This window comes from Otolemur garnettii, unplaced genomic scaffold, assembly GCF_000181295.1.
Source record: "Otolemur garnettii isolate 467f Iridium unplaced genomic scaffold, OtoGar3 scaffold00084, whole genome shotgun sequence".
Classification (NCBI taxonomy): Eukaryota; Metazoa; Chordata; class Mammalia; order Primates; family Galagidae; genus Otolemur; species Otolemur garnettii.
The window spans coordinates 8,208,531-8,217,870 of record NW_003852479.1 but is presented as its reverse complement, the minus strand read 5'-3'; the positions used below and the strand labels follow the sequence as shown (position 1 = coordinate 8,217,870).

The following is a 9,340-nucleotide window of genomic DNA, read 5'->3' as shown; positions in this document are numbered from 1 at the left end:
GATTAGAGTGGGTAGAAACACTGTGATGTAAAGGATACTCAGGTGAATGTTTTACATAGATTAGAGTGGGTAGAAACACTGTGATGTAAAGGATAACTGATTTCTAACATCAGAGACTCACTGCTGTTCTGTGAGGCTTCGTCTCCTCAGCTTAAAATATGTGAGTTGTCTTAGAATTCACTGGGGTCCAACCCTGGCTGCCTGTTAGAATTCCTGGGGGAGACTTTCCATGACTCCCAGCCCAGGCCTTACCCAGGCCAGTTAAGTCAGAATATCATGGTGGGCCCTGGCAGGTGCCCCTGTTAGCTTTCCCGGACGATTCTAACACTCAGCCAGGCTACAGAACCTCGCGCTAGGTGACCTTTGGTGCCCTTTCTACATCTGAAGAGACCACAATTCTCAAAGGCAGAAAATGAAACACTCTTAAGGTTACATTTTGTAGATTAATAGAGTGGGAATGAGCTTAAGGTGCTGGGGGTTATATGCAATAAAAGCATATTTACATTTCCTAATCCTAAAGAGTGGCTCTTACAAGAACTGTGACTGAACACTTGTGGGTCCTATCTAGCTTCAAGGGGGGGGCACAGAAACAACAGTATTTGTGTCTGTGCGTGTACAACACACACGCAGCCCTCATGTTGGGTTAACACTTAGCTCCGTGAGGGCTGTAATTGGATATTTCTTCCATTAGGTGGAGCTATATCTTTGTTAAGGAGAATTTTTTGACTTTTTATAAGAGGGATTAGGTTATAGAAGATGAATTAAAAAAAACCCATATGGTAAAATGCATGATATAAATTGTTTTTAGAAGAGCCATGTTATTTGTAACTTTTGAAATATTTTGAGTTGTTTGATGTGGTTGACTTTGCACAGGTCTGATATTTCATGGATTCCGTGGACATAAGCATATAAAATAAAACTTCGTCTTCTGTGTTTCTTTTCAATAGAGCCCAAATCAAACTCTACTCCTGGAAGAGTGGCTGTTAAGAGTATTTCAATTAGTGTATTTCCAGATATAGATTCATAATCTTTTATTTATAATTCCAAAATTCAAAAAGTCTTATTTGACAAATAAAAAACAGGATATTCAATTAAACTTGAATTCCAGATAAACACTGAATACTTTTTATAACTATGTTTCCCCACAACTTTTCATACACTACAAAAGTTACTTGTCACCTGTATCCCCTCCACTACAAAAACAAAAACAACAAAGAAAGCTAACAAACATTTTTGTAAATACTTGAATACTTGATAACAAAATGTACCCTAAATTGAGGTGAGGTTATTATAGGTCTCAGTGTAAATATTTGTATGTATTACTGTAGAAAGATTAATGTTTGGGGTTAAGGGTACTGCCCCATATAACAGAGTGTTATATGATATTTGTACCATATTTTATATGTGTGTGTATATATGTGTGTGTGTGTGTGTGTGTGTATATATATATCTTAGAGATAGAGTCTCAGTTTGTCACCCTCGGTAGAGTGCTGTAGTGTCACAGCTCACAGCAACCTCAGCTCTTGGGCTTAGCTGGTTCTCTTGCCTCAGCCACCTGAGTAGCTGGGACTACAGGCACCTGCCACAACGCCCAGCTATTTTTTTTTTGTTGCAGTTTGGCCAGGGCCGGGTTCAAACCCACCACCCTCGGTATATGGACCTGGTGCCCTACTCACTGAGCCAGAGGTGCTGCCCTGTACCATATTATATTTTTAAAGTCAAAAAATCTGTATAGTACTGAATTCCAAAATATATTTGTCTTTATGACTTTTGGAAAAGAGATTGTAGGTAGTGATTAGTTTTTAATTTAATAAGCAAGAAAAATAAGTATGCAAAAAGTTATGTCTGAGAGTGCTGTCAAAAATTTTTAAAATTCCAAAATTAGTTCGTTATGATTAAGATGTCTGGAATAACTATCTAATTTCTCTCTTAGAAAAGTCTTTTGATTTTTTTGTCATCTTCCAAGAAGTCGAGAAAAGAGTGGGAGAATAAGGCTCCTGAAGTTCAAACTGACAGAGAGATGAATGAAATCTCCTCCCAGAAGCAAAGCCCCCTCCCACCTGTGAGACAGGTGGTGGCCCCTTTCCTTCCAGCAAGCTAACCTTGGAGGAAGACTGCCTCACTTTCCCTCATTATATTCCAGAACTTCTACTTTGCTACTTAGGACATTTCTAAAACTGAGGAGCATTAGAGGCTGCTCACAGGTTCTCACACATCTGCCTCTACCTCAGCACACCTACTGATTTTCTCCCCAGCGTTCTATTTCCAACTTAACTAATCCCAATTCCCTTCAGAATGCTTCCATTGTAACCATTTTCCAAACCTTATTATTCTAAAACAGCCAACCTGTGACTTTGTATGTATTAGCATATTAAAGGCACAGGGTGTGCCAGGATCACCTCCCTGGAACAAGGTCTTGTTGGTAAACAGTCTGGAATGTTGCCCACAACAGCCTCTGTTTTACAATGTATCTGCTGGATCTTTCCCGACCAGCATTGCAGAAAAGAGAGGCCAGAGGGAGAGAAAGAATACCCGAACACCCAGGTTTAAAAGAAGAAGGGTTTATTTCAGTTGGCGCAGCCACAGCAGACTAAAGTCCAGAAATGGCCGAGCTCCCTCACTGGCCCTGTCCTTCTCCTTTTATCTCGGACTAAGGGTTCCTTGCCCATGGTCATTTGAATCAAGCTGGAGAAGGCAGGCACAGGCGTTTACATGAAGCACAGGCTTTTACAGAAGTAGAAGCCAGTGTTAGTTTCAAGGTCCCAAAAGTTTCTACAAATTCTTAAGAGCTGAGTCACCATGGGGAGGACTTTGTAGGGATGTCCTTGGGGCTTTTGTGAGAAAGCTTTTGTTTTTTTAGACTTTATTTTTTCTGGTCTCCTCTCTCACCATGGCTTTTCATACCAAGTCAGTTCTTCCTCATAACTCTGAAAAGTGTGTTTTGCTAATGAATTACCTAATGCTCTTTTTTTTTTTTTTTTGCAATTTTTGGCTGGGGCTGGGTTTGAACCTGCCACCTCTGGCATATGGGGCCGGACCCCTCCTCCTTTGAGCCACAGGCACCGCCCTTCTTTTTCTTTTACACATACACAATCTTCCCACTTCCTCAAATCAATGCAACACATTCAGAGAAACTTCTCTAGTAATGAGCTATAGAAATGATCCCTGAAAGTACAGTCTTCTCAGAGCAACTCAAAATCTCATTATGTACAAAGCAAAATGAGGTAGTCTGTCCTTTGTGTGCACATGCTTCATATCAAGAAGGAAACAGGTCTTGTTTAATATCCTTGTTTGATGTGTTCTGCTCCAAGGTGTGGCAGAACCCAAGTGCCCATCAACCCATGAATGGATTAACAAGCTGTGGTATATGTACACCATGGAATACTTTTCAGCCATAAGAAAAGATGGAGACTTTACATCTTTTGTGTTTACCTGGATGGAGATGAAAAACATTCTTTTTAGCAAAGTTTCACAAGAATGGAAAAGCAAGTATCCAATGTACTCAATACTATTGAGTTTATTGTTTCATTATTGCTTTCAATAATGAAAACAATAGATAAACAACTGTATGCCCACAGGAAAGAAAAACACAAATATAGTCTATTGAGGGAAGGAGAGAGGGTGATTGGTGGAATCTCTCCTAATGTGCACAGGTGAGGGGGTTCAGCATGTCCCCTGAGTAAAAAAGGGCTCAGCTACAGCTTGAACTTTACCTTAGGAATGAAAATAGTGTAACCTAGATAAACACTTATACCCTCACATTAATCAGAAAAAGAATGAAGTAGTCTGCTCATAATAGCTGCCAAAATGTCTAAAAATATTTATTATGTGATATAGTTACAGTCTGCACAGATTTGGTCACTCAAATGAATAATTTTGTACTTTATTTTTAAGTTAATATTGTGAACATTTTTCCAACAAACACAATTTTCAAAGGGTATCCCCTAGAAATTTACTGTAATTTTCTCAAATCATTCCTCTGTTGTTAGACATTTAAGCTATTTTCAGATTACTACTATAAACAATATGACAATGAACACAGTGTTTAGTTTTTAAACACTTGGGGTTCTAGTTAGCCAAGTATGGTGGTGGGCACCTGTAGTCCCAGCTACTCAGGAGGCTGAGGCCAGAGAACCGCTGGACCCCAAGAGTTTGAGGTTTCTGTGAGATACACTATCCAGGGCAACAGAGTGAGACTCTGTCTCAAAATAAATAAATAAATGAATAAATAAATCACTTGGGATTCTTTAAGATAGATCTCCAATAATTGAATTGGTATGTAAAAAGAGTGAGGAATAATCTAAGTCTCTTGATAAGGTATTGCCACACTTTTTTCAAAAGATATGTCAAATTATATTATCAGCAGCATATGAAAGTGAGTCTGGCTTGCAACTGTCAAGAATCTAAAGAGGGTAATCCCTTTCATAATAGTTTTTCACACGAATTTTTACTGGAGATTTTTATTTAAAGATGATTAAGAGCATTATCTGAAAATGACTAATTTACTTTTGTAAGGAATTATATACAGTTTACTAAACCCAATATCTATCTATTGATCCTGGCTTTTAATTCATATAGAATTAGAAGCAGAGAGAGTTTCTTTCTTTTTGGTGGGGGCCAGGGCAGAGTCTCACTGTGTCGCCCTGGGTACAGTGCTGTGGCATCACAGCTCACAGCAACCTCAAACTCTTGGGCTTAAACAGTTCTCTTGCCTCAGCCTCCTGAGTCCTCAACTGGGACTACAGGCACCCACCACAATGCCCAGCTACTTTTTGTTGTAGTTGTCATTGTTGTTTAGCTGGCCTGGGCTGGGTTCGAACCCACCACCGTCCGGGTATGTGGCTGGCACCGTAACCACTGTGCTATGGGCGCTGAGCCAGTGGAGAGAGTTTCTGATGTTAATTCTGATCCCTCTTTATTAAGGAATGGCTGACACATGTGTGTGGAGCCACACAACGGACTTTGTGACCTTTGAAAGCAAAGGGATTGAGGGCTGTGACCCAGAAGCTCCCTCATTAAATTAGCATCCCAGCTTCTTGGACTGATGGTGAGATGTGCCTCAAACTCCCTTTGAAGTTAACCCCAGCCATTGGACTTGCTGTGGGCCATGAAACATGAGAGGAAATGATAGGTGTCACTTCTGGGCATAAAATTTAAGACTGGTGTGTTTGCCACTTCCCCTTAGTGGCTGTGGAGACACAGGTTGAGATGGAAGCTCCATCAGCCTGCGTCCCCAAAAGATTGCAGTGGGGAGAACATCTTTGCCCATCTGTGATAGATACATGTGTGTGAGCAGGAAATAAATACCTGCCATTTAGAACCTGAAATGTCTCCATTTCTGCAGCAAAACCTCACCCATCCTGACTGCAGCCTCCTGAAACGAGCTGCATATGGGCAAGTCAGAACATGGGGTCCTCTCGTGCCTGTGCAAAGTTTCCTAGGAGCTCCCACCCCTAAGCCCTTTACATTACTTCTCTCCAAAGAGTACATGACACCCCTGACCACACTCTGCTGAGATTTTCCTCGTCAAAGGCAAGAAACAGGAAGCCCCTTATATTGTATGCAAGAATGTAGAACAGTGGTTCTCAACCTTCCTAAAGCCGCGACCCCTTAATACAGTTCCTCATGTTGTGGTGACCCCCAACCATAAAATTATTTTCATTGCTACTTCATAACTGTAATTTTGCTACTGTTATAAATCGTAATGTAAATATATGATATGTAGGATGTATTTAGGCGACCCCTGTGAAAGGGTCATTTGACCCCCAAAGGGGTCGCAACCCACAGATTGAGAGCCACTGATGTAGAAGAACCCTGGGGATGTGGAAGGGGGTGACACCGGGGGTGCATGCAGAGTGAAACTGGGACTTTGCATCAGGACTTATTTTTGCTAGTGTTTCCTCATAACTAGGTCCCCCCGCCCCCAATTCACCCCCAGCCAAGTTCATTCCTTGCTGACTACATATGTCCCTGGTTGCTCATACTCAGGCAGGTCACTGGCCCATCTCTGATGAGAGCTGAGAGTAAAGATGAAGTGAAGGTTTTAACATGCAGAATCTTTACCGACTAAATTCCTGCTCGTGTGGCCCTACTACACGACTTCCCTGCTATCAGGGGAAGGGAGTGGGACGCTGTGGTTCAGTGTTATGCTGCATAAATGCTGCATAACATTGTGTCTTTTCTGTGTGTGTAAGACTCTGATAGGTAGGCTGTCCTAGTTTTTTTTTTTTGCAGTTTTTTGTCCCAGGCTGGGTTTGAACCCACCACCTCCGGTATATGGGACCAGTACCCTACTCCTTTGAGCCACAGGTGCCACCATGTCCTAGTTTTTTTTAAAACAGGCTCTCCAAAGTTGGATTTGACCGTGAGATAATTTTCCTTCATTGTTAAAACAAAGAGACAAACACATAATCCTGTGATTATTTTGTGCCTTTCATTACAGAAGTCATCTTTGTATTTGTAAGTTGTCTGAATTGTGATATCTGGGCGTTTCACCTCCATTTATGTGAGGGTCACACAGGTATCTCAGGATTTACAAGGAAATGACATTATGCGTGCCAGTTGAGACTGAGGCTTGGAGAGAGAACCTTGGTGTGCACCTCACGCTTTCTTTGATGTAGATTGTGAGGGCAGCTCCCAGAGGCTTGTAGTAAGCTGTGAAGATAAAATTGTTATTTATAACCTCCCTCACTTTTGAAAGAAAGCATCTAATTTGCTGACAACTAGGTTTGTAAACATGCAGGTGGTGTGAGAGGTTGCAGGGAGAAAGGGGACCAGGGGCTGTGAGGCTGAAGGGTAAGGGGTGACAAGGACAGCCCTGTGGTGGCAGAGCTGGGTGTGGGTAGCAGAGTCAGCTCTGACGGGGGCATGTGTGGCAGTTTGATGAGGGTGTGTAATGGAAGACCTCTTTTCTCTTTCCTCTTTAAAAAAATAATGTCTGTTTTTTAAATCTCAGAATGCTGAGAATGACTGTGTTTCTTGTGTAGAGCAGGGCAGAGGCTTCCTTACTGGCTTTGGGATAAATTAGTGTCACTTATAAGGACAAGGTAGGAGTTTCTGTCTTCCCTGTAAATGAAGACACTTAGGCCCGAGGACTGGAGGGGCCCACAGACCTCTCCACACCCCCTGAGAAAGGAGGAGGTGCTCTGTAAGAGTGAACAACAGTGGACGTTTACGGTACTTAAACAGTGTTTGCAGAGGTCTGTGATACAGCTCTTAGAGACTAAAGTAGCTTTCAATTAGCAATGTAGTTAACGAAGACATTGTTTCTTAAAGTCTGAGATTTGAACAACTGGAGAAAGAAAGATAAAGAATTCAAGCACAGGACAAATAAATCAAGTATTGTAGTGAGGACTCAGCCTGGCAGTGACAAGTCCACTGTGCACGGAGAAGCCACGTGGACATTAATTACCAAGCTGGGATATGCGAGAACTTGGAAATTAGGCAAGACCCAGGCTGCCCTGGTAACCTCGCTAACTGTGTACGATCAATAATTTCTTCTGGTTCCTGGAGAGAATATTTTGGTGATGATATAGTTTTATTTGTATACTATTTACGTAGTGGTTGTTTCGCTTTGGGGCCTGATTTAAATGCTTATTAACTGTATCACAAATCATTTCTTAGTGTGAAATTGTTTTTTTTTTTTAGTAGACAAGGTGTTACTACGTTGCCCAGGCAACACTGTACAGGGCCTGTGCACAGGCGCAGTCAGCGCTGCAGCCTCCAACTCCCGGCCTCCAGCGACCCTGCTGCGTAGCTAGGGCTACAGGCATGTGCTGTGTCTGGATGGTTCTTCTTAATTAAACCTTTATAAAATTCTAGAAAAGACACTGAAATACCTAACTTAGATGGATACAGGAATACCCTTATATCAAAATTTCTGAATCCCAGAATATGGAGTAGTAAGAAGCCATCCTGGAGAAAATCTGTCTCAACAACACTTGTTTTTGCCTCATTGTGCTGTGCCCTTGGGACTTGCCCCTGGGACTTGCTCTTGGGTATGTGTGTCAGATAACCCAGAATTTTTTTCAATATCTTTCCCTCCATTATGAAAGTAATAAACATTATAAAAATAGAAAATAGGAAAGCATAAATAAAATGAAAATCATACTTAATTTTGACATCTAGATATAAACATTTTGTGGCCTAAAATATTTAACATTGGGTTGTGGACATTAAGTTGGCAAGCTCTATAAAGGACAACGCTGACAAGCCAAAGATATTTGTCCTTAGCTAAGATTGAGGTGTGTGCGTCCTTTAAGAATTCTTGAAATTTATGGAACTCTTCAGTCTTTTTGATTATTTTTTAAGAATCTTAAGATTTAAGTATTTGGAACTATGGAACTGAACATTTGATTACTAAAGTAATCTTTAATTGCTTCCTTGTTCAACTGTTTAACTAGAAGTGTGACGCAGGCATTGTCTTAGCTGAGGGTTGTGTGAAATCCAGGTGAGCCGGGCTCTGTCTCCCTTCTTACCAGGAGAAAGAGATTTCCTTTCTCCCCTTCCTGTTCCCTGCCTTTTCTCACAAGTGCACTTTTATTACAGTCTGCCTTAACCTCGTTACATGTCAAGTCTTCCTTCTGTGTTTTCTGATTTAATTCTGAGAAATGAGATGAAAATGAACACTATAATTTTAAATAATTAGGACTTGGTACATTGACACATCTCCTGCTTAAAAATTATTAAATTATATGAGAAAAGCCATGAAAAGCTAAGCCAACTACAGAGTCTGTGCGCACGCCTCCCTTAGGGCGTTTGACATATGTTTCGGTAAGTTTATTGCAGAAGGGCTCCCTTAGGAAGATGAGGTTCAGTGGCAGCGATGTTTCCTGGCACGTGTGTAACCCCTCTGGTGGGGAGGAGGAAGTCTAGGGGACATTCCCCAATTACTCTGATTAACCTGTAAAATGTATCTAATTAGGTGATTTTCTCTGAGCATGATGACTTGCTGGTTTTCACTTAGTTAAGCAAGAAAAATCTGGTCACCATTAAAAGCCTCTCATTCCCGACACACATATAAACTGGATCATCTTTGTGGAGATGTTTGGAAATGAACTGAAGTGCCATTAGCATATGTCACTTCTTAGTCATCAGGACAAGACATATCCCTGACATGGAAAACATGTCGTTTCATTTTATTGTGAGCTAAACTAAAAAAACCAAACTCGGCCAGAGTTCTCCTTGAACGACTCCTTTAGGACCAAGTCTTGTCATTCCTGACAATAATCATCTACCAAAGAGGGGAAAGTATCTGTAATTTTGAAGACACACTTGCTGCTGCTGTGTTTAAGAAGAACAATGCATCTTATTAAAGCTTCTTCAGCTGGCATGTTTCATG

At 41.1% G+C, this 9,340-nt stretch overlaps 1 pseudogene; it reads right to left on the bottom strand.

Moving 5' to 3' along the window:
• Window positions 1-3,091: 3,091 nt before the first annotated feature.
• Window positions 3,092-3,181, bottom strand: LOC111726872 (annotated as a pseudogene).
• Between the last annotated feature and the right edge of the window lie 6,159 nt (window positions 3,182-9,340).